The sequence below is a fragment of the Mandrillus leucophaeus genome, unplaced genomic scaffold (genome assembly GCF_000951045.1).
Source record: "Mandrillus leucophaeus isolate KB7577 unplaced genomic scaffold, Mleu.le_1.0 Scaffold808, whole genome shotgun sequence".
NCBI lineage: Eukaryota > Metazoa > Chordata > Mammalia > Primates > Cercopithecidae > Mandrillus > Mandrillus leucophaeus.
In genome coordinates, this window is record NW_012108786.1 from 883,017 (window position 1) to 905,313 (window position 22,297).

At 40.0% G+C, this 22,297-nt stretch overlaps 1 protein-coding gene across 1 annotated transcript in view; it reads left to right on the top strand.

Moving 5' to 3' along the window:
* LOC105530243 (contactin-associated protein-like 2) overlaps positions 1–22,297 on the top strand; it is a gene marked incomplete at its 5' end in the record, with an annotated part of 1,172,010 nt that overhangs the window by 880,851 nt on the left and 268,862 nt on the right. The gene's annotated exons all lie outside the window — the stretch shown is intronic.

Sequence of the window (22,297 nt, forward strand, 5' to 3'; positions counted from 1 at the left end):
CTTTCTGTTGCCTGATTGCCCTGACCAGAACTCCCAACGCTATGTTGAATAGGAGTGATGAGAGAAGGCATCCCTGTCTTGTGCCAGTTTTCAAAGGGAATGCTTCCAGTTTTTGCCCATTCAGTATGATATTGGCTGTGGGTGTGTCATAAATAGCTCTTGTTATTTTGAGATATGTTCCGTCAATACCTAGTTTATTGGGAGTTTTTAGCAAAAAGGGCTGTTGAATTTTGTCGAAGGCCTTTTCTGCATCTATTGAGATTGTCATGTGTTTTTTGTCGTTGGTTCTGTTTATATGATGAATTACATTTATTGATTTGTGTATGTTGAACCAGCCTTGCATCCCAGGGATGAAGCCGACTTGATTGTGGTGGATAAGCTTTTTGATGTGCTTCTGGATTTGGCTTGCCAGTATTTTATTGAGGATTTTCACACTGATGTTCATCAGGGATATTGGTTTAAAATTGTCCTTTTTTGTTGTGTCTCTGCCAGCTTTTGGTATCAGGATGATGTTGGCCTCATAAAGTGAGCTAGGGAGGATTGCCTCTTTTTCTACTGATTGGAATAGTTTCAGAAGGAAAGGTACCAGCTCCTCTTTGTACCTCTGGTAGAATTCGGCTGTGAATCTGTCTGGTCCTGGACATTTTTTGGTTGGTAGGCTATTAATTATTGCCTCAATTTCAGAACCTGTTATTGGTCTATCCAGAGATTCAACTTCTTCCTGGTTTAGTGTTGGGAGGGTGTATGTGTCCAGGAATTTATCCATTTCTTCTAGATTTTCTAGATGATTTGCATAGAGGTGTTTATAGTATTCTCTGATGGTAATTTGTATTTCTGTGGGATCAGTGGTGATATCCCCTTTATCATTTTTTATTGCGTCTATTTGGTTCTTCTCTCTTTTCATTAGTCTTGCTAGTGGTCTATCAATTTTGTTGATATTTTCAAAAAACCAGCTCCTGGTTTCATTGATTTTTTGAATGGCTTTTTGTATCTCTATCTCTTTCAGTTCTGCTCTGATCTTAGTTATTTCTTGCCTTCTGGTAGGTTTTGAATTTGTTTGCTCTTGCTTCTCTAGTTCTTTTAATTGTGTTGTTAGGGTGTCAATTTTAGATCTTTCCTGCTTTCTCTTGTGGGCATTTAGTGCTATAAATTTCCCTCTATACAGTGCTTTAAATGTGTCCCAGAGATTCTGGTACATTGTGTCTTTGTTCTCATTGGTTTCAAAGAACATCTTTATTTCTGCCTCATTTTGTTATTTACTCAGTAGTCATTCAGGAGCAGGTTGTTCAGTTTCCATGTAGTTGTGTGGCTTTGAGTGAGTTTCTCAATCCTGAGTTCTAAATTGATTGCACTGTGGTCTGAGAGACAGTTTGTTGTGATTTCTGTTCTTTTTTATTTGCTGAGGAGTGTTTTACTTTCAATTATGTGGTCAACTTTAGAATAAGTGTGATATGGTTCTAAGAAAAATGTATATTCTGTTGATTTGGGGTGGAGAGTTCTGTAGATGTCTATTAGGTCTGCTTGGTGCAGAGCTGAGTTCAAGTCCTGGATATCCTTGTTGACTTTGTCTATAGAGGCAGTAGGTCTTACTGAGCTGTGGTGGGCTCTGCCCAGTTCGAGCTTCCTGACCACTTTGTTTACCTACTCAAGCCTCAGCAATGGCAGACGCCCCTCCCCCAGCCAGGCTGCCACCTCGCAGCTTGATCTCAGACTGCTGCACTAGCAGTGAGCAAGGCTCCAAGAGCATGGGACTCACCAAGTCAGACAAGGGAAAGGATCTCGTTGTCTGCCGGTTGCTAAGACCTTGGGAAAAGCGCAGTATTTGGTCAGAAGTGTCCTGTTTTTCCATGTACAGTCTGTCATGGCTTCCCTTGGCTAGGAAAGGGAAATCCTCTGACCTCTTGCACTGCCCAGGTGAGGCAACGCCCTGCCCTGCTTCAGCTCACCCTCCATGGGCTGCACCCACTGTCCAATCAGTCCTAGTGAGATGAGCCAGGTACCTCAGTTGGAAATGCAGAAATCATCCATCTTCTGCATCGATCACACTGGGAGCTGCAGACCAGAGCTGTTCCTATTCGGCCATCTTGGAACAGAGCTCTATCTTTCCATTTCAATGCAGCCACTTCAGCAGTTCTCTTAAAGCTGAAAATATGTAGAAAAAGATAAAACCTTTCAACAGCTACAGTGATCCTGAAGTAAATTACTGTGTATATGACACAGTGCATTATCAAATTGTTGCTGCATCAGCATGTCATTTTCAAAATGAAAACAAGTCTATTAAAGTACACATCGAAGGTATAAAGTAGGATGATAGTGTATAGTTTGATCATAAGGTATTGCTTTCAGTGTAAGTTTCATAGACGAAAAATGGTTTGAGAATATGATAAAAGGGAAATCTCGAAGTTGACAACAATGTGTTAAAAGAATGAGAATTTCAAAGTATAACTACTGAAAAAGCCGAATTTATGCAGACAAAGTGAAAAAGAAATGAATCAACCCTGGAGGAGGGCGAATCAGCACATCACAGTCAAGGAAAACAAGTAGAAGAATAAATGGATGTTAATTTCAGCTCACAAGACAGTAGTAATTTCAAAATAACTAAGGAAGGGAAGTGAAAAAATAAACTGCAGTGTCAAAACTGACTCTTGATCCAGAGGGATGTACAAATCTCCCTGAATAATGACTATAGTTTTGGTTTTGCTTTTCTAGCCTCCTTGCTTGAGAAAAAGGCCTACGGAATGATGTAAAACATAAATTGAGGATAATAAGTTTGTGCGAAGGATTGGCTGGTTTAGCTCAGTTTCATATCAACTTACAATTTAACCTAGAGTATTTTACATCTCATCAGTTTATCCATTTAAATTGATTATCTTGACCTTCTTTATTTTTTAAGATCATCCAGTAAACATGTATTCAGCATCTAACCTGTGCTAAATATTTTGCTAAGGTTGAGGGAGACATTAAAAAAAAATCACAACACTCCTATAAGATGGACATTATTATTACCCCCATTTAACAGGTAAGTGACTAAGGCAAAGGCATATTAGATGCCCAAGGTCACACAGCTAGTAAACGGCAGAAGTGTTGTGTTAGTTCAGGTCCTCCAAGAAGCAGATGCCAAGACAAGATTATATGTGCAAGAGATTTATGGTATTGGTCTATGTTGAAGATTTGGTGAGGAGGTTGCAGGAGCGTAACGGAGAGAGACTCAGGCCATTACACTGGTGTGATCCTATGGAGGAAAGAGGGAAGGAAGGAAGATTGGGTAGGAAAATTCTTAGTCTCTTGTGCAGTTCTAGAAAATTTTAGCAAGGCTCATGGGAAGTCCTTGAGCCAAAGTTGCCCATGTGAGGAGTCCCACATCTTACACAAATGGGCCTGCCTGAGTATCTCTCCCTGCTTAGCATTGCCTGGGTCAGCCCGTGGAAAGGGTGGTCCAGAAACTGATATGGTGGTGAATCCCAAGCAGTGGCCATCTGTCATTCACAATCCTGCACCAGGAAGCTGAGAGGCCATGTTACTGGTCCCACAGCTGAGATCTCAACCTAAAAACCTTGTGGCAGAGAAAACATGCTCAACCCCAATGCCAAGGCAATCCTGGCACTCAGTATATAATCAGAGAATGCAAATCTTTATTTGCAGCAATTCATAAATTCTTTGCATTTTTTGAGTCTGTTTCTGCTTATATCAGAGATAGAACATCCAAGGCAAACAATACACTTCTCATCCTTGAGAACAGGTAGAAGTCACCTAAGAAAATGGGACATAAGGAGGATGGGATCTTCATGTGGCATCTCCTGTGACCCTGGGAGAGACACTGTGGATGGCGAGGGAATACAGATTCTGACTTACTTCCATGGTCTGAGGACAGGGGGATCCTTTCAGAGTCCCTCCTATCCCTCAGGCTAACCAAGCATCTTCCCTACCCCCAACTACTACCTGGTCCCAGGTAAGAAAGGAAGGAGGTTTCCAGCATAGCGTTACTTTTGACTGGGCTTGGCAAAGAAGGTGTTTGGAGTAATTATGCTCCCCTGGTCACCCATGAACTCAGACTAACCATCACTGGACTCCCTGCCAGGTGATCTCTGTTTGAGCAGTTTGGTCATCTCTTGTAAAGTACATTACACTCATTTAATGGGAAAATAATTTAAATATTCTTTAGATATTTATTGAAAAAGAATTTACTAGATATTTTAACCATGTGACTTGTGGCTATTGCTATTTGCATTAGGGGAAAGATGCCAGGGAGATTAAGTAGCTAGTCTAAAGCCTTGCAAAAGGAGGCAAGATTTGAACTTAAGTCTACCTGACCTGAAGGCCACATTCCTTCTCCTCCGTGGCCCCCTGCCCCAGATATTTTACTGGGTTTGGGCTTTACAAAGTGCTTGTACATGTGCTATTTCATTTGAACTGTAATATTAACTACTATTTTCCAGTCCAGCATTCTGGGACTTAGAGACGTCAGTGCCAGAAGGTCTATTGGTTCTTTTCCCCTCCTGGGATTCCTCTTCTGCCTCAGTTGCCCTCATTGGGGTATCAGCCCCCACTACAGCCATTGCAATCAGCTTGGCACTTCCACAGGGGCTGCTGTCCACTGAAGTGGGTAGACTTTTCTTTCTCCACCCATTTTTCTTCATTCCTTTCCCCCCCCCTTTTTTTTAACCCTATCTTCATTCTTGAGTTCATCCCTGCCCTATTACTCCTCCAAAGCACACATGCTATCCACTCTTCTTCGCTATGAGACTATGTGAGTCGTGGCCGAGTAGTTCAGGAATTTATTTTGCACAATTTGCACAGGCCAGCTCCTCTCACATCTGCTTCAACGATCTCTGTCTTTATCTTCCCAGTTCTGGTGTCTTTCCTTTAGCTCTGGATTTCTTGCTTGGATTGGAGCCACTACCTCGACATGCTCCTGGGTAATGCTTATTTCCTATGTGTTTTAACTTTTACTCACATGAGTGAAACTGATTTTTAAATTACCACCATCCCTAGAAGGAAAAAGCCAGTGGCAGAGCCAGAAAGAGAATCTACTCCTCCTTGGCCCACCCTACATTCTGTGACTATTACAAATGCCCCGTAGAGAAAGAGAAACCTGCTCACCCTGTGTGTTCCCATTTTTTGGAATAACGTATAAGGCATGATTTGGTTATTTTGGAATTTCTCAGTTTCTGATGTTATCATACTGCAGAATTTTTGGACTATTTCTCTTTTGAGTATTAACATATCAGATCCAACTTTGTAATTCTTCTTTTTGGCAGTTGATTGCTATAAATGCCAAACAAGAGGAAAAAGGAAAAATGAAGTAATAATTAAAATACAAATATATAGCATATGTTAGTAGGCATTGTATGCATGAAAAAATAGAGTTCACGTCTCTTTAGATTTATGCACAGATAAGAGATACCATTCAATACATGTGCTTATCAAAGACTAAATATGAACATTCAATAAAGTAAAAGTGCTAACAAATATTTGAGTTTGGCATTAATCATTAATCATTAATGTTAATTGCTTGTACTTATTACATACATAATAAAAGCTAACATTTTAAATCTATACTGATAGACAGGAATAGGAATCCATGGTCCAACTTGGGATTGAGAAAACTAAAATTAGTAACACTAACTGGACTCCTTACTACTAAGGAGCTCTAAGCAGAAACGTTTGTTAAAATAATAAGATAGGGAGTGTATGCTAGTATGCCTTTGGAATTAGCTAAGAAAAATGTAAAATATAAAATTGTATTAGTCCATTCTTATTCTGCTAATAAGGACATACCCAAGACTGGGTAATTTATAAAGGAAACAGGTTTAATGGACTCTCAGATCTACATGGCTGGGGAGGCCTCATGATCATGGCAGAGCACAAAGGAAGGGCAAAGTCATGTCTTACATGGCAGCAGCAAGAGAGCATGTGCAGAGGAACTGCCCTTTATAAAACCATCAGATCTTGTGAGACTTATTCACTGTCACAGGAACAGCACAGGAAAAACCCACCCCTTGATCTGATTACCTCCCACAGGGTCCCTCCCACAACATATGGGGATTATGGGAGCCACAATTCAAGTTGAGATTTGGGTGGGGACACAGCAAAACTAGATCATTCTGCCCCTGACTCCTCCCAAGTATCACATCCTCACATTTCAAAGTCAACCATGCCTTTCCAACAGACCTCCAAAGTCTTAACTCATTCCAGCATTAACTCAAAAGTCCAAAGTCTCATCCAAGACAAGGCAAGTCCCTTCTTCCTATGAGCCTGTAAAATCAAAAGCAAGTTAGTTACTTCCTAGATTCAATGAGGGTATAGGCATTGGGTAAATATACCTATTCCAAATGGGAGAAATTGGCCAAAACAAAGGGGCTACAGGCTCCAAGCAAGTCCAAAATTCAATAGGGCAGTCATTAAACATTAAAGTTCCAAAATGATCTCCTTCAACTCCATGACTCACATCCAAGTCACAATGATGCCAGAGGTGGACTCACACAGCATTGGGCAGCTCTGCCTCTGCAGCTTTGCAAGGTATAGCCCCCTGTCTCAGCTGCTTTCATGGGCTGACATTGCATGTCTGCGGCTTTTCTAGGCCCATGGTGCAAGCTCTCAGGGATCTACCATTCTGGGGTCTGGAGGACAGTGACCCTCTTCTCACAGCTCCACTATGCAATGCCCCAGTGGGAACTCTGTGTGGGGGGTTCCAGTCCCACATTTCCCTTCTGCACTGCCCTAGCAGAGGTTCTCCATGAGGGCCCTGCCCCTGCAGCAAACTTCTGCCTGGACATCCAGGCATTTCCATACATTCTCCAAAATCTAGGTGGAGGTTCCCAAACCTCAATTCTTGACTTCTGCGTACCTGCAGGCTCAGCACCATGTGGAAGCTGCCAAGGCTTGGGGCTTGTGCCTTCTGAAGCCACAGCCCAAGTTGTACTTTGGCCCCTTTTAGCCATGGCTGGAGCCACTGGGACACAGGGCACCAAGCGCCTAGGCTGCACACAGCAGGGGGGCCCTGGGCCCAGCCCATGAAACCATTTTTCCCTCCTAGACCTCTGGGCCAGTGATGGAAGGGGTTGCCATGAAGGTCTCTGACATGTCCTGGAGACATTTTCCCTGTTGTCTTGGTGTTTAACATTCGGCTTTGTTGTTGTTGTTGTTTATGCAAATTCCTGCAGTAGGCTTGAATTCCTCCCCCATAAAATGGGTTTTTCTTTTTTTATTTCCTCATCAGGCTGCAAATTTTCCAAACTTCTATGCTCTGCTTTCTCTTGAATGCTTTGCTGCTTAGAAATTTCTTCTGCCAGATATCCTAAATTATCTCACTCAAGTTCAAAGTTCCACAGATCTCTAGGGCAGGGGCAAAATGCTGCCAGACTCTTTGCATAGCAAGAGTGACCTTTCCTCCCGTTCCCAACAAGTTCCTTATCTCCATCTGAGACCACCTCAGCCTAGACTTTGTTGTCCATATCACTATCAGCATTTTGGTCAAAGCCATTCCACAAGTCTCTACGAAGTTCCAAACTTTCCTACATCTTCCTGTCTTCTTTGGAGCCTTCCAAACTGTTCCAACCTCTGCCTGTTACCCAGTTCCAAAGTTGCTTTCACATTTTTAGGTATCTTTATACCAGCACCCCACTTCCTGGTACCAATTTATTGTATTTGTTTGTTCTTATGCTGTTAATAAGTACATACCCAAGACTGGGTAATTTATAAAGGAAAGAGGTTTAATGGACTTACAGTTCCACATGGCTGGGAAGGCCTCACAATCACAGCGGAAGGTGAAGGAGGAGCAAAGTCATGTCTTTCTGGGCAGCAAGCAAGAGTTCGTGTACAGGGGAACTGCCCTTTACAAAACCAACAGATCTCGTGAGACTTATTCACTATTATGAGAACAACCCAGGAAAAACCCACCCCCATGATTCAATTACCTCCCACCAGCTCCCTCCCACAACACATGGGGATTATGGGAACTACAATTCAAGATGAGATTTGGGTGGAGATAGAGCCAAACCATATCAAAAATGCTTCCAGTGAATAGACCTGGGGAAAATAAAACAAAGTAATTAAAAAAAAAAAAATGCTTAACATGACCAGGTGCAGTGGCTCATATCTGTAATCACAGCACTTTGGGAGGCCAAGCCAGGAGGATACCTTGAGCCCATGAGTTCAAGGCCAGCCTGGGCAACATAGTGAGACTTGGTCTCTACAAAAATAAAAAATAATAAAAATAAATAATCATGGTTGAAAAAATGCTTAACATAACCCTTTCTACTTCAGCAGGAGGGATAGATTTACATTTTGGGACGTTTTCAGCATCAGATTACTCTAGGTGACCCTATCTTCAGAAACAGATAAAAGTGGTAACAATGCAATTAAGGAGTATTCTTCAGTCAGCAAAATATTTGAGAGTAGAGTACAGAGGTAAAGAATAAAAGTTATGTGGTCCCATCTAGGGCTAAAAGTCAACACCATAAAAATCGTAGTGAATCACTCTGGTCCTATCACTGCAGAACCAAAAATTATTCCATTTATTTTATCCACATTGGGACCCAAATAGGTTCCACCTTATATAAAAGAATGAAAAGAAAATCCCAACAACCTACCGGAAGAGACCACTCTGCCCTGTGCTTTGCATTCTCCTTCGAATGCGTGAGTGTCTCTTCCTGTCTCTGTCCTGCTCTCTCACGTCACTTTCTTTTCTCCATCTTATTTCACTCTTCTTTGGTGTCTTATTTGCTTACTGATACGTATTGGGCTTTTTTCTTATGTCTTGTCCTCCTCTTGTTGCTTATTATTATTAGTGCTGCTGTTCAAAAATTTTATGTTTCTTTTTTTATCATTTCAAAAGCAGGGAAGAACATTTAAATGTATATTGCTCAGCCAAAGTAGTGTTTATTTGTATGGGAACTTCGATTTGTGTGTGTGTGTGTGTGCAGTACACCAGAGAGGTTGGGGACAGTCATTTTTCCTATTGTAGAATGAGAAAAGGATCAACCCCTCTTCAATAACACCAGATAATGGGTAAAGTGGCTGAAGTAGTTATTATGTGCTTTACCACACCTTGGAATCAAGTTGTAATACAAATATTGGTATTCCTTCCTTTCCCTCAACAATTTTTTTTTTAATAGCAGTTATGGGCGAGTGATATTCCCCTGCTTTGCTCTATTTGGTCAATCTCTGGCTCATCATAAGGTAGAGACGCTGCTTTTTAGGAAGCCCGAACGTAGGGTGCTTATTACTGGTATGATGTTCAGTTTGTTGATGCCCACCAGCCAGGGACCACCAGGAGCATACCACAAGAAGGTGGGTCGGTGGGCTTGCAAGAACAGGAACACGAGAGGGGGTGCGCACCATGGGGAACTACGGGGCATCCTCGTAAGGGAACATGGAGAGGAAGATATTATAGGATTGGGGCTGGGGTTGGGTGATTTCAGGAAGTAAAAGTTTGTTCTGGATTGGGTGCTGCTCAGGAGTGGATGCAATTTGATCGCAGGAGGTCCAACGTGGGGCTGTTTGTCATTGGGAAAAAAAGTGGTAGCCACTCACATTAGCCAGAAGATGGAGCTTTTTGGTTATTTTTGTGGCCACACGTGTGTTCAGACACAAAGAAGGCTTTTTTGTGTGTTGTTTGGCCATGATCATGGTGTGAACCTGTTTGATAATAGCTGATAGTCTATGGAATTGTATTATGTTCAGAAGTCTAGCTGTTACCTCAGTCTGGCTGGTACCTGGAAGCTGCCAGCTGTCCAGGCCTTTTTATTTTCCCTTCTTTCTTGGGTCCCAGAGTAAATGATAACCAGTCAGTCCATCCATATATAATAGCTGCTATGCCCAGCACTGAGCTAAACATTATGAACACCATATGGAGACTTTCTCACTAATAAAACACCTAGATTTAAAAAGTAATGGAAAAGAACATAAAATAACTGGAGAATACTTAACTAAGATTTGAAACTGAGGTAACTATTCTATCACTCATCCATTTTGTGCCCTAGAAAGTTTTAAATGAAAAGTTTTGGTGAAACCATTCATTTATTTCATAGCTATAAGAAATGGTACTGTTTGAAAATTAATTTTTATAAATAATTGAATTGTTCCTCCTTCTAGATAAGCGCAACACACTTTGTTAAATGAACACCTGACAAAGACTTTCATTTTTTCTAATTACAAATTAGAGATACTAGCTGGGTTGTGTCTGTTTTTGTGTGTGTGTATGTGTGTGGTTTGTTTGTTGTTGTTGTTGTTGTTGTTTACCTCTTGCAGCAATTGAAATGCATGTGATCTTTGGTTCTATATGTTTAAGCTCTACTTTATTGCTTCTAATCTCTAAAATATATTAAATCATTTGAAACATTTACACATGGGAAGAAACATTGAAATTGGCAGACACGAGTGTTTGCTGGTTGCTCAAATATTACCATTTAATACCCTACACTGGAGAATTAAAGCATGGTGCCCCTGCTCTCAGCAAAGTGTAGAAGAGTCCTGGCTGTCATCTTGATGGTTTCCAACACTGAGTTTTCTCATTACTATATTTTGGTAGGGTGAAACTGAGTATGCTGATGGTTTTTGCAGCTATGTTAGTAACATTTTTCCAGCCATCTTTAGGTATGTTCTTCAGTGGAAAATTTAGCACTGGAAGTTTAGGGGGTTTTTTTTCTTTTTCTTTTAGTGGAGTGAGTGTAGGTATTCTATTTTATTACTCATTGGAAAATTATCTATTTGTACAGCGCCTAAAACAGCTGAACATCTTGCAATGGTTCAGTACATCATGATGATGATGATGATGATGATTTTCTCTTCAAATTAAGGACGATGTCAAGTTAATTCTTGTTCTCTAGCATCTAATACAGTACATATTTGACTCAGCCTTTCTACCAACCACTCGACCTTGGTAATCACTCATGTTTTAATCATTTGATAGTAATTTGAATTGCTCTTTTTTTCCGAGATGTATTTGTATTTCTTGAAAGTTACTTGTTATATATCAAAAATTTTTAACAATCTTTAGGGTTTTTTTTTCTCTGAAAACTCAAGTTTATTTTTGTCTTTTTAGCAAATACTTTTATAGATTTAGGAAATAACTTATTCTAGTTTAATAAATTAAACTTGGTCCATTATTGTCACTCCCTAATCTTTCTTTGTTTCTGATGGGGAGAAAGGATCCTTTTAGATTCTTTTCAAGTCATTCTGATTTCATTCTGGAAAGAATAAGGCAACATACATCAAATCCTTTTGAGAATATACAACAAGAGATAGTTTTCTTTTAAGACTGATGGTGGCAGGCTGTAATACTACTGAATAAATTCTTACTGAACTGAAGCTTCTGGGCTCAGTTTCAATGTTTTCTTTAGTATTATTCTCGCCAGCTTTCTTCTGACAGGGCTCAATCAAGATGTTCGTTAATATTCTTGCACGTTGCATTTGGTTGGGTTTGCTCTTTTTGGCATTGACTCTGTTTTCACAATGACACACCCTTCTGTTGGTTTATTACTAACCATAGTTGTTATTGAACAGAACTTCTCTTTCGGCCTCAGTGATGTAGTAAACGGTAATTTCGCAATCCTTACAAATTCACCCTTATACAATGTATGGTACATTTCTGAACATGGCAATTTTTAGGTGTTTTCAACTTGCAAAGTAGCAAATTGATACACGGGGGATTTCCAACAGCTTTCTCTCCAGACTGAATGTCACTCCTGGAATTGTGATTCCATGTGAAATAAGGCAACATTGGCCGGAGGAGCTGCCATCTGGACTCTGACGAGGAAGGCATCATTTACACAGGGCTGGCATTCCGCGTCAGGGTCACAAAGCAGCTCTTTCCAGGAGCAAAATGAAGTTGTCAAGCAAGTATTTGCTGTGACTCTGCCAGGCACCATTCAGATATGACAAACTTGCCTTCCTCTTTTTATTACAGCTTACTAATTCTGGAGAAAGATGGAAATTTTTTTTTTAATGCATGCTCATCCAAAGGTCAAAACAATTTTAAACAAGGGCAGGCACAGTCCTGCAATAAAAATGCAGCAATCTAGTTGTGCAATAAGTCCGTGTAGGGGCTGAGGGAAGTGTCATGTTTACCTCTCTGGAAAGGGCACTTTAATCAAAGGACTGATGGCAAGAGGAGCTTTGAATTTGTTGTTCTGTTTCTCCCACATCTGCATGAAATTGTGTCTTTGAAACTATATATTATGGAGATGAGTGATACTGGAGAGAAACACATGCTCTGAAGTAAACAGAAAAATACAGCAGCATAATAAAATGCTTTGCCCACTTTTACAGCCTCCACGGTGGCCATGAAATAGGAGGTGCCAACTGATGGGGGGTGAGTGGAGCTGTCTGAGGGGTGGATTTTTCCCCCTTACTACACATAGACGCTTGCATCTTTCCCTAGCTGTGTATTTCCTTAGGTGGGTAATGACAGTCAGAGGAAAAGCCAATGCCTGCTGTTCAGACACAGTGTGAAAAAAATGAAATTGAAAACAGTGGTGATGAGATCCAATTCTCCAATATTCCTCTCCTGGATAGACTAAAACCTTTCGTCTCCCGCAGCTTTAGCGCTCACTCACTTTAGCCCTCTCAGCTCCAAAGCAGAAGGAGTTCTTTGAGAAGCAGTCAGAATTTCCTTGGTCCAGGAGCTGGACCTCATGCCCTCCTCTAGGGCTCCATCATCACCACACAGGCACACGGCCACACCTGAGTCCCATACACAGACAGGGGTGGTCATGGACACAAGACACAGCAGACAAAGTTTTGTGTATGACCATTTCTGGTGGCTCCACTAGCAGGATGGATGGATTGGGGCTGTTAACAGAGGTCCAAAATCCCAAAAAGTGACCACATGTCAAGAGTACAGTCATGACTTCTATGTGCATTTGAATTGGGCTTCGGATACCCAAGTGGAGGTGCCTAATGAACAGTTGGATGTGGAAGTCTGAATCTCAGAGGAAAGAGCTGATCTAAACATATAAATGAGTGAGTCCTGTGTCTACTGAAGGCCTGGATATGGATGAGATAGCATAGAAAGCAGAAGAAGAGGGAGCATAGAAAGACAGGACTTGGAGAGTGCCAACTTTTTCATTGTTTGAGTAAAAAAAAAAAAAAATAGTTAAGACTAACAGAAATAGCAACCAGAGAAGTAGGAGAAATCAGGACCAGCTCTTGGGACATAGGTTAAGTGTACAGACTGTTCCAAGACAAAGGGATGACAGGGACAGTATTGAGCATCAAATGTTGCTGAGAGGTCTGGTAAAATAAAAAATGCAAAGATCTATTGGATATAATGAAATGGAAGGAGGAGTAAACCTTAACGAAGACCATTTTCATGTGATGATTAGAGTTGAGGTTCGTGTGCGTGTGTGTGTGTGTATGTGTATGTGTGTGTGTGTGTTTCCAAGTAAGACAGATTATCAGTCTTAGATGCCAGTGGGAGGAATCCTAAGAGAAATAAAGAATAAATAATAATGTACATCTCCTGAGAAGATAGAGAAAGGGTAGAACCCTACCATAAAACCAGGGAGTGGCCCGAGGTAGGAAGAAAAACTGCTGTAAGAGAAGATGGTATTCCTATAGACAGAATGCTGAGGGATTTCTCTCTGATGCCCTGTGTTTTTCTATGAATTTAAAAATGAGATCAGTTGTTGAAGAATGAACAGGAAGTTCCTGAGAGCATAGACACAAACAGATACATGTGTTTTGTCGAAAGGCCAAAGAGTGAAACCACTATAATTGAGTATATGCAGTACCACCCAAATGCAGAAATCTATTAAAAATTGTTAAGAATATGAAACCGGAGTTCACAGGGGAGAGAGAGAGAGTGGGACTAGACTTATGTGGCATTAGCATTACCAAAGGTGTGTATGTAGTCATGAGACTGAATTCATGAAGTCATTTAATATATACTGAATCATTATGAATCCTAGTAGCTGCAGAGAATATATACTGAGTTATTGTTATGAACCTTCGTAGCTGCAAAGATAAAGTGAGATGGCTTCCACCCTCTGAGTAGTCATCGGTCTAGAAAGAAGGTGACGTTTACACAGGAAATAGGTAGTGTGACCAAGGCTCCAATAAGCAGGACAAGGTTTTATAAATGTTTGTAAGAAAATGCAACTCCTTTTCTAGGAAGAATAGAATAGCAAGAATAGGAAAACAATGTTTGTAGCTATATAAAAAGACAAAGCAGGCCAGCACGGTGGCTCATGCCTGTAATCCCAGCACTTTGGGAGGCCAAGGCTGGCAGATCACTTGAGGTCATGAGTTTGAGACCAGCCTGGCCAAAAATGGTGAAACCCCATCTCTATTAAAAATACAAAAATTAGCCAGGCCTGGGGGTGGGCACCTGTAGTCTCAGCTACTCAGCAGGCTGAGGTAGGAGAATTGCTTGAACCTGTGAGGCGGAGGCTGCAGTGAGCCAAGATCATGCCATTGCACTCCAGCCTGGGTAACAGAATGAGACTTCATCCACCCTCATCCACCCCTCATCCCCTCATCAAGAAAAAACAGTGGTAAACTTGATGAAGAAATGAGAAGAATATGTCTTTTAGTAAGAAGAGGTGTGAATGATGTTGTTACAATGTATGAAATGTGTAGAAAATAGGTATGTGGTAATATACATCCAATTAGGTCACTTCTGAATACATAATCAGAAAAACAAATCATAGAATCATGAAGTAATAAAGTCAGAAACAGAGATCATCAAAGTCCATGCCCCTTGTTAGACAGCAGGAAGGAGCCTGAGGGAGGAAGAAATGGAACATGATGATGATAATGGAGGTGGAACAGAATCCAGACCTCCTGGCTCCAATTTCCGTGATCACCTCACTCACTGATCTCTATTTCACAGCCACTCTTGCACTGGCTGGAATATGCAGGGGCTGTAATATCCTTGGGAAGGAACAGAATTCTCTGCCCTCCACTGTCAAATAGTGGACATCTGAATCAGCTGCTTCAGGTGAGGTGGTGCCCAGCACCCTGCCTCTGTCCATAGATGGAGAACAGAGCTACTTCGTGAGCCTCTAGGCTGTCAACGTTCCCCTTGCAGATCTGTAGGATTTATGCTATGCTGGAGATATCACTGCCAGCCTACTGGGACTGGAGTGGAGGTAGGCAGGCCTCTGAGTCCATCTTTGTAAAGCCTGTGACTATGAGCCAGGCTTTAACAGAATAAACCCTAAAGCAGAGTAAACCCTGCTTTACTCCTTTTGTGTGGGTTATGCCATGTACCTCTGTAGTCTCCCAAGAATCTGTCAGATATCAGATTTTATTATGCATTACCCTAAACCTAAAGAAGACAGAGAGGACAGAACCCGGGAAATCCGGTAAGTGGATTTCCCAGAAATGAAAGTGGATAGAACCCAGAAATCCTCGTAAGTGAATTTTCTTGTGAATAAAAAGTGTAATAGAAAAACAATTTGTTTTGACAAATATGCAGAAATCTTTTGTGTGTGTGTGTGTGTGTGTATTTGCTTAAGATTTGCCTGCTTTTGTAAATGTAATAAGCGACATACAATTTTTAAATTTCTTGCTTCAGTAAAATTGTCTTTCCTCAGGTCATGATTCTGAACACTGCTATAACTGTACAGCATGACAGATATGGTAGGTGTAGAAAATTGTACTGAATTGTCATTGAGTGTTGGCTATACCAGGGTCTCCCAGAATTTAGAAAGCCTGGTGCTAGTTAGAAAATGGGCTCCTCTTCTCTGCAGGCCAATTAGTTTCAGCCAGCCTCGCGAGCTGACTGCAGACTGGAGTCAGCCCTGACTCTTGCCCTCCCAAATCAACCTGCACTACCATATCTTAAGAGTAGACTGTCAAAACAAGTCCCTGGTTTACTCTTTTTTTTAAGTCAGTGTAAGACACAAGTAGATTATTGAGCTTCCTGAAAAGCTAGACTCAGAGTAATTAAAATTTGATTTTAATGCTGCTAAGAAAAAGAACAGGGTTGTGATATAAAGTTATGACACAAGGAATACAAATAAGATTATCACTTACGGATGATGGCTGTTTGAAAGATAAGCCCAATTATGAACACCAATACAGATTCTGCAAATGCATGTTCAGAGATGGTTACATGAGTGGCATAATGCTGTAACTTTTATATAGAAAAATTGCAGCTATTCTTTAATCAACTGATGCCAGGAGAAACTGATGAGGTGTGATAAGGTTGCCTCAGGTGAAATCAAATTTCAACTGATAGACTGAGGCATAAAGGAAAAAATATCCCAAAACACCAGAATTCAAATTTATTTTCTCTTTTTTTCTTTTTCTAAAAATGTGTTTAGATATGAAAAAAAAATAGCATAATGATTTGGATTCGTGTATCTGAAAAATATTATTAAGTGCCTAACTATGGACAGGTGCTAGTTATCAGAAACCAAAACAACAGCTCAGGTCTACTGGATCATAAACTGTAGTGGGAGGGGACAAAATAAACAATAAACAAAACAGTGTCTAACATTAGAGGTGGATAAATACAAATAGATAAATAAGTAGGATAAGGGAGTGAAGGAAAGATGCTCTTTGGAGGTTACTAAGAGAAGGCCAGCCTAACAAAACGGCATCCAAAGAACATCTAAGGAAGAGGAACAAAAGGTCCTTGAGGATATTAAGGAAAGAGAATTTCAGGTGGTAAAAACAGCCCCTACCAAGCTCTAAAGCGGGGATGTGCTCGGATGTTTAAGGAGCAGCAAGATGGCAGACCGGCTGGAACAGTGCGGGCAAAGCCTTGAACAACTAGAGGTCAGTGATAAAGAAGGAATTCGTTCTTCACAGAAAATGGGGCGATGCATCCAGGCAGGTTATAAAGAAGATTAACAGTTGAAATCAGAGGCAGGTGGTTTTGATGTTTTGAGATTTGCTTCCTAATAGGCGTCTTAATCAAATTATTCATCCAGAGTTGCAAAGCAGCAATAACCAAAAATATATCTGAATATTGAGTAATTTGTCACATTCATTACAATCAAACTGAAATCAGTTGCCTTGCCAGAAAAAAAAAAAAAAATGACTAACTGACATAATGTGAAGGGCTCTGAAGAATCGCATTTGATACCAGCAGGTTAATCAACAGGCTAATGAAACAAGTTTTAGTTAAACACATACAAGGAAAAATGTATTCCGTGTTTTGGTGTCCAATCCTGTTGCTGTCAGGGAAAAAAGAATAAGGGCAAATTTTAGTGATTTCACTGTTTAAATGTGTCCCTTTTACCCACTTGAAAAATCTGCCACTTACTATTGTTATTGAATTTTTTGTCATCTTACTGCTCTTCTGTGAGATTGGAGGACTTTGAATTTGTGCCACTTTTATTAACTGCTTGTGCCATCGAGAAAGGCTTTAGCATCTTAGTTTCCTGGGAGGACGACCGGGTAATGGATGAGTAATGTGTGACTCTGCCAGTTTGATGTGTTACAAACACAAAAGGATTTGTGCCCGCACTGAACAGCAGGCGTGAAATGAGACCTCAGGTTTTGTGCTGCATAAGCAGTGTCTTGCTCTGCTGTTGAAAAATGGACGCATTTTTCAAATAGTAAGTAACACATGACTGTCTGGAGAGTAACAAGTATTGGGTTGGTGCAAAAGTCATTGCAGTTTTTGATGTTACTTTCAATGGTAAAAACCGCAATGATATTTGCACCGACCTAATAGGGGTAAAGGTCAAGGCTAAGTATTTTAATGTCATCAATTTTATTTTCTTTCTTAATGTGTTAAATAGTAGAAAGAGGCCAGTTCAGAAAGTCTCAATATTAGGGCTTCTCTGTCCCTCTTGTCCTTTTCTAGACTCTCCTGGTCGTGTCTTCATCAGATTGGGTTAAGAAACCAAACGGCTTGAGATGTTCTCCAAGGCAATGTTTATATGGGGTTGATTCGGGCCCCAGCATGTTGGGAAGAAGTAGTAAACATCATAATAGTGATTGTAGCTATTGATCAGTATTGGTCCAATCATCAGAGCTTTGATTTTTCCTTCTTTGTCAATTTCTTTTACTTTTGACTACAGACACAGGCAGAACCCCACTCACTGCCGCCCCACCCCATCCTGAAGAAGCCACACTTTCTCCTTCATCACCCTTTGGCTGGTCTGTCTCTCTCTCCTTATGTTCAGAAGGTTTTTCTGTTTGGATCATTCACGTTTGCTTCCTTACATCACCTTAACCTCTTAAAGCTTGATCACCTGAAACATGAGTCTGCCACTCAGATGATTCTAATCCTCAAATCCAATGATGTTGGCCAAGCTTTACCCTTGGAACCCTGGAACATTTACCTTTCTGCAACACTCACCACTCATTTACCTGCTAGAAGCTGGAGTACAGAATCAGTGTCCGGATGGAACTCTCAGTCTGTAGGGGAGATGAGCATAGAAAGTAACTGCAACACAATACATGAATCAAAGGAATGAATGCAATCACTAAGTTCTGCATAAACTGTGGCTTAACACAAATAGGGAACGAATACAAATCACGTTGCCTAGACCCTTTCCATTTTGGAGCTGCTTTCCTAAGTTCTGTCATCCTCTCCTGTGTTGCAGCACCCTAAGAGGCAGGGCCTTAACTGGCCATATGCTCCATTCCACAGACTGTCCCATGCTCAGGAGTCAGTTGTCACTGTGGATGACTCACAGATTTAAAGATTTGGTTCTGGTCGGGTGCAGTGGCTTACGCCTGTAATCTTAGCACTTTGGGAGGCCAAGACGGGTGGATTGCTTGAGGCCAGGAGTTCAAAATCAGCCTGGCCAATATGGTGAAATCCCATCTCTACTAAAAATACAAAAACAATTATCTGGGTGTGCTGGCAGGCGCCTGTAATCCCAACTACTCAGGAGGCTGAGGCAGGAGAATTGCTTAAACTCAGAGGTTGCAGTGAGCCAAGATCATGCCACTGCACTCCAGTCTGGGCAACAAGAGTGAAACTCCAACTCAAAAAAAAAAAAAAAAAAGATTTGGCTCTAATTTCTTTCTCTTGAGGTCACAAGTCCTGTCTCTTGTACATCCTCATTTCCAAGTTGCTATGTCAGAGGGCTTCTCAACCAGGGTGCTATTGGCATTTGGGATGGGACAGTTATTGTGCAGGACTGTCTAACACATTGTAAGACGTTTAGCATTCATGGGACCTGAAGCACTACATATCAGTGGCACCTTACACATGGTTCCAAATCATACCTAAGGAGGTAGTGCCAGCCCCAGCTGGACCCACTAGCACCTCAAATTCACCCTCTATAAAATAAAACTGAAAAAGCGTTCGTTTCCCCGAAAATTAACACTCTCCTATTGACATTGCTTTCAAAATGTTCAGATCTGCCTAACTGTAAAATCAAGCAGTTACCACTAGCTGATCCATCAGGTCACCACATCCTACTAACATCCTTTTATAGTATGTTTTGCTGCTCTCTGTTAGGCAGAATGTCATATCCATGATACTCCAAGTCTTTACTACCTAATTTGTAGAATAGTTCCTCTATTTACAATCGCCTTTCCCTTATGTCACATTGTGTAATAAAACATCACCTTGACCATGCCTCTCCCTTGCTTTAAAATCCACAGTAACAGACTTTGACTATACGATTAAGGCCAAATAGATATAACAGAAGTCCTCCCCCATAAACATTTTTAAAACGCATAAGGCCAGGCGTGGTGGTGGCTCACGCCTGTAATCCCAGCACTTTGGGAGGCTGAAGTGGGGAGATCACCTGTGGTCAGGAGTTTAAGACCAACCTGGCCAACATGGTGAAACCCCATCTCTACTAAAAATACAAAAATTAGCTGGACGTGATGGCAGGCACCTGTTATACCAGCGACTCAGGAGGCTGAGGCAGGAGAATTGCTTGAACCCGGGAGGTGGAGGTTGCAGTGAGCCTAGATCATGCTATTGCACTCCAGCCTGAGGGACAAGAGTGAGACTTCGTCTCAAAAAAACTAAAAATAAAAATAATTTTTAAAATCCTTTTAAATGTATGATTGAGCATGCAAGAAAGTGAGGAAGATCCTTGAGGCCTAAAATGAAGAAAAAATCATGAACCAAGGCTATAAATGAATGCCAAAGCCAGAAGTTGACCTAAAGGCTCCTGCCAGTTCCATGCAACCCGCAGCTTTTCTTTCAGTGGCTACATGAGGAAGAAGGGTCCATGCCAAGTAATAAATTATATCAAATATCCCTTTATGGAAAACAAAATCCAGGGGGTTCGACTCAATGAAAAACAAAACTAAAAATGGAAAAATCCACTCTACAAAAGAAGATAATGTAAAATTTTTTATTATCTGAACTTTAGCTCAGAGTAAAAAGAAGAAATTATCCCTTGAAATTATGTAATAGATAGCCAGTTCTGATGCATGTTTACAGCCTAACTTCACAGCATTTGAATGGTTGGAAAAAACTCAAGCTGAAAATATATTTTAAAGAGGTCCCAGATTGGTAATGTCTCCATGTAGCTGAGAAAAGCAAAACGCAGATGGTCTGAGAGAGGCATACCTTCAACTGAACCTCACAGGATTCTCACAGACATATTTCCAAGAAACATGATCTCGAAAGAAAAAATAATCACCAAATGTATGGGGAAACACGATACCGTAATTGTGAATCAATAGAGATAACTAATAGCATTTTCAGTCCTACAAAATCTTCAGGTATTGAAATTATTGGATTGAAAAAATTTGTAAAGAGGGAATTGGATATACTATCAAAAATAATGGATAACATTTGAAAAAGAACCAAATAAACATTATAGGAATAAAAACATAATAGATAAAATTAAAAGCTTAATGTTAGAGATAAATAGCAGTTTCTACCCAGCTGAAGTAGGAATAGTGAAATTGAAATTAGATTCTGAAGAAATTTCCCAGAAACATGCCCAGTGAGACAGAGTTGTCAAACACGAAAAATAAAACGTTAAGAGTAAGAAGATTAGATCAGGACCAATCAATACATCTCTAATTGGAGCTGTGAAAGAAGAGATAAAAGTGGTGGGGCCTTATTTTGGTGAATGATGGCTAAATATTGACCAGAACCAAAAAAACATGCAAATTAAAATTCAGATTAAGGTGTCATAGTGGATGTAAGCCACAATGAAAGAAATCCCCAGCTAAACAGAAATTACAGATTATTTACAAAAGAATGGAAATTAAACTGACCATTGACTTCTTGACGATGGACCCTGAAGACATTAGAATATTTCAAACTATTGTGAGAAAATAACCGTTGACCTTGAATATGCCACCCAGAAAAAAACACCTATATAAAGTCCTAAATAAAGACTTTTTAGGGCAAAATAACAATTATGTACTACCCTCTGACCCTCAATAAAAGACTATCCAAAGGCTGTATTACAGAAAAAGAAAAAAAAAGATCTCATAAGAATAGTCTGAGATAGAAAAAAGAGGGAACAAAGGAAATAGTAAAATGTTAGTAAATTTATGCAAACATTGACAATATTGAGCAATAAACTTTAGTTTGTGATATTTAAAGAAAACAAGAGGAGGCTAAAAAAATAGATAAAATACTTATATGTAAGGAAGAGAAACAAGCTATAAAATTGCTGTATTGTTTAGGAAGAGAATAAATATACTAAGTTGAGACACTGTTAAGTTAAATATGAAATTTAAAGTTTCTAGGGTATCTACTAAAAGAATGATATTTAAGAGAATGTAAAATTCTAAACCAGTAGAAAATATATAGAATGAAGAAAAATAATCAATTCAGAAGGAAGAAAAAATACTTAAACATTAGTAACAATAAAAAGCAAATAAGAAAGAAAAAGTACAAATATTTGGAAATAAATCCAAGTCAGTTATCACAATAAATAGACTCTCCACTTAAAAGACAATTTTAGACAGTTAAAAAGAAAAACTATGTGCTGTACAGAAGAGACATTAAAAAACATTAAGGACACCACAGAGTATGAAAGAAAGATGACAGAAAACAAGGCCAGGAAATTACAAATTCAAAAAGACTATTATGAGCCTATTGATACGAATGCAAAGGAAAGAGAAAAAAATATTATAATTCAGAGCATTACAATAGGATACAAATTTCCAAATTACTAAAAATACCTAATGCTAAACTTGGGAAGATTGAAAGATATAGTATTATAAAAGAAGCTTTTAATATTGATGACTCAGTAATTATAGGTCATAAGACTTTAAAAATCATTAAGTGTACAGAGCAGCAGTATCCAAAAGAACTTTCTGAGGTGATCAAAATATTTTCTGTCCAATATGGTAGCCATTAGCACACACAGCTGGTGAGACTGAAAAACTAAATTTTAAATAGATGCATGTGGCTATTGGTTACCTATTGGGCAACCCAGATTGGATTAAATCACAT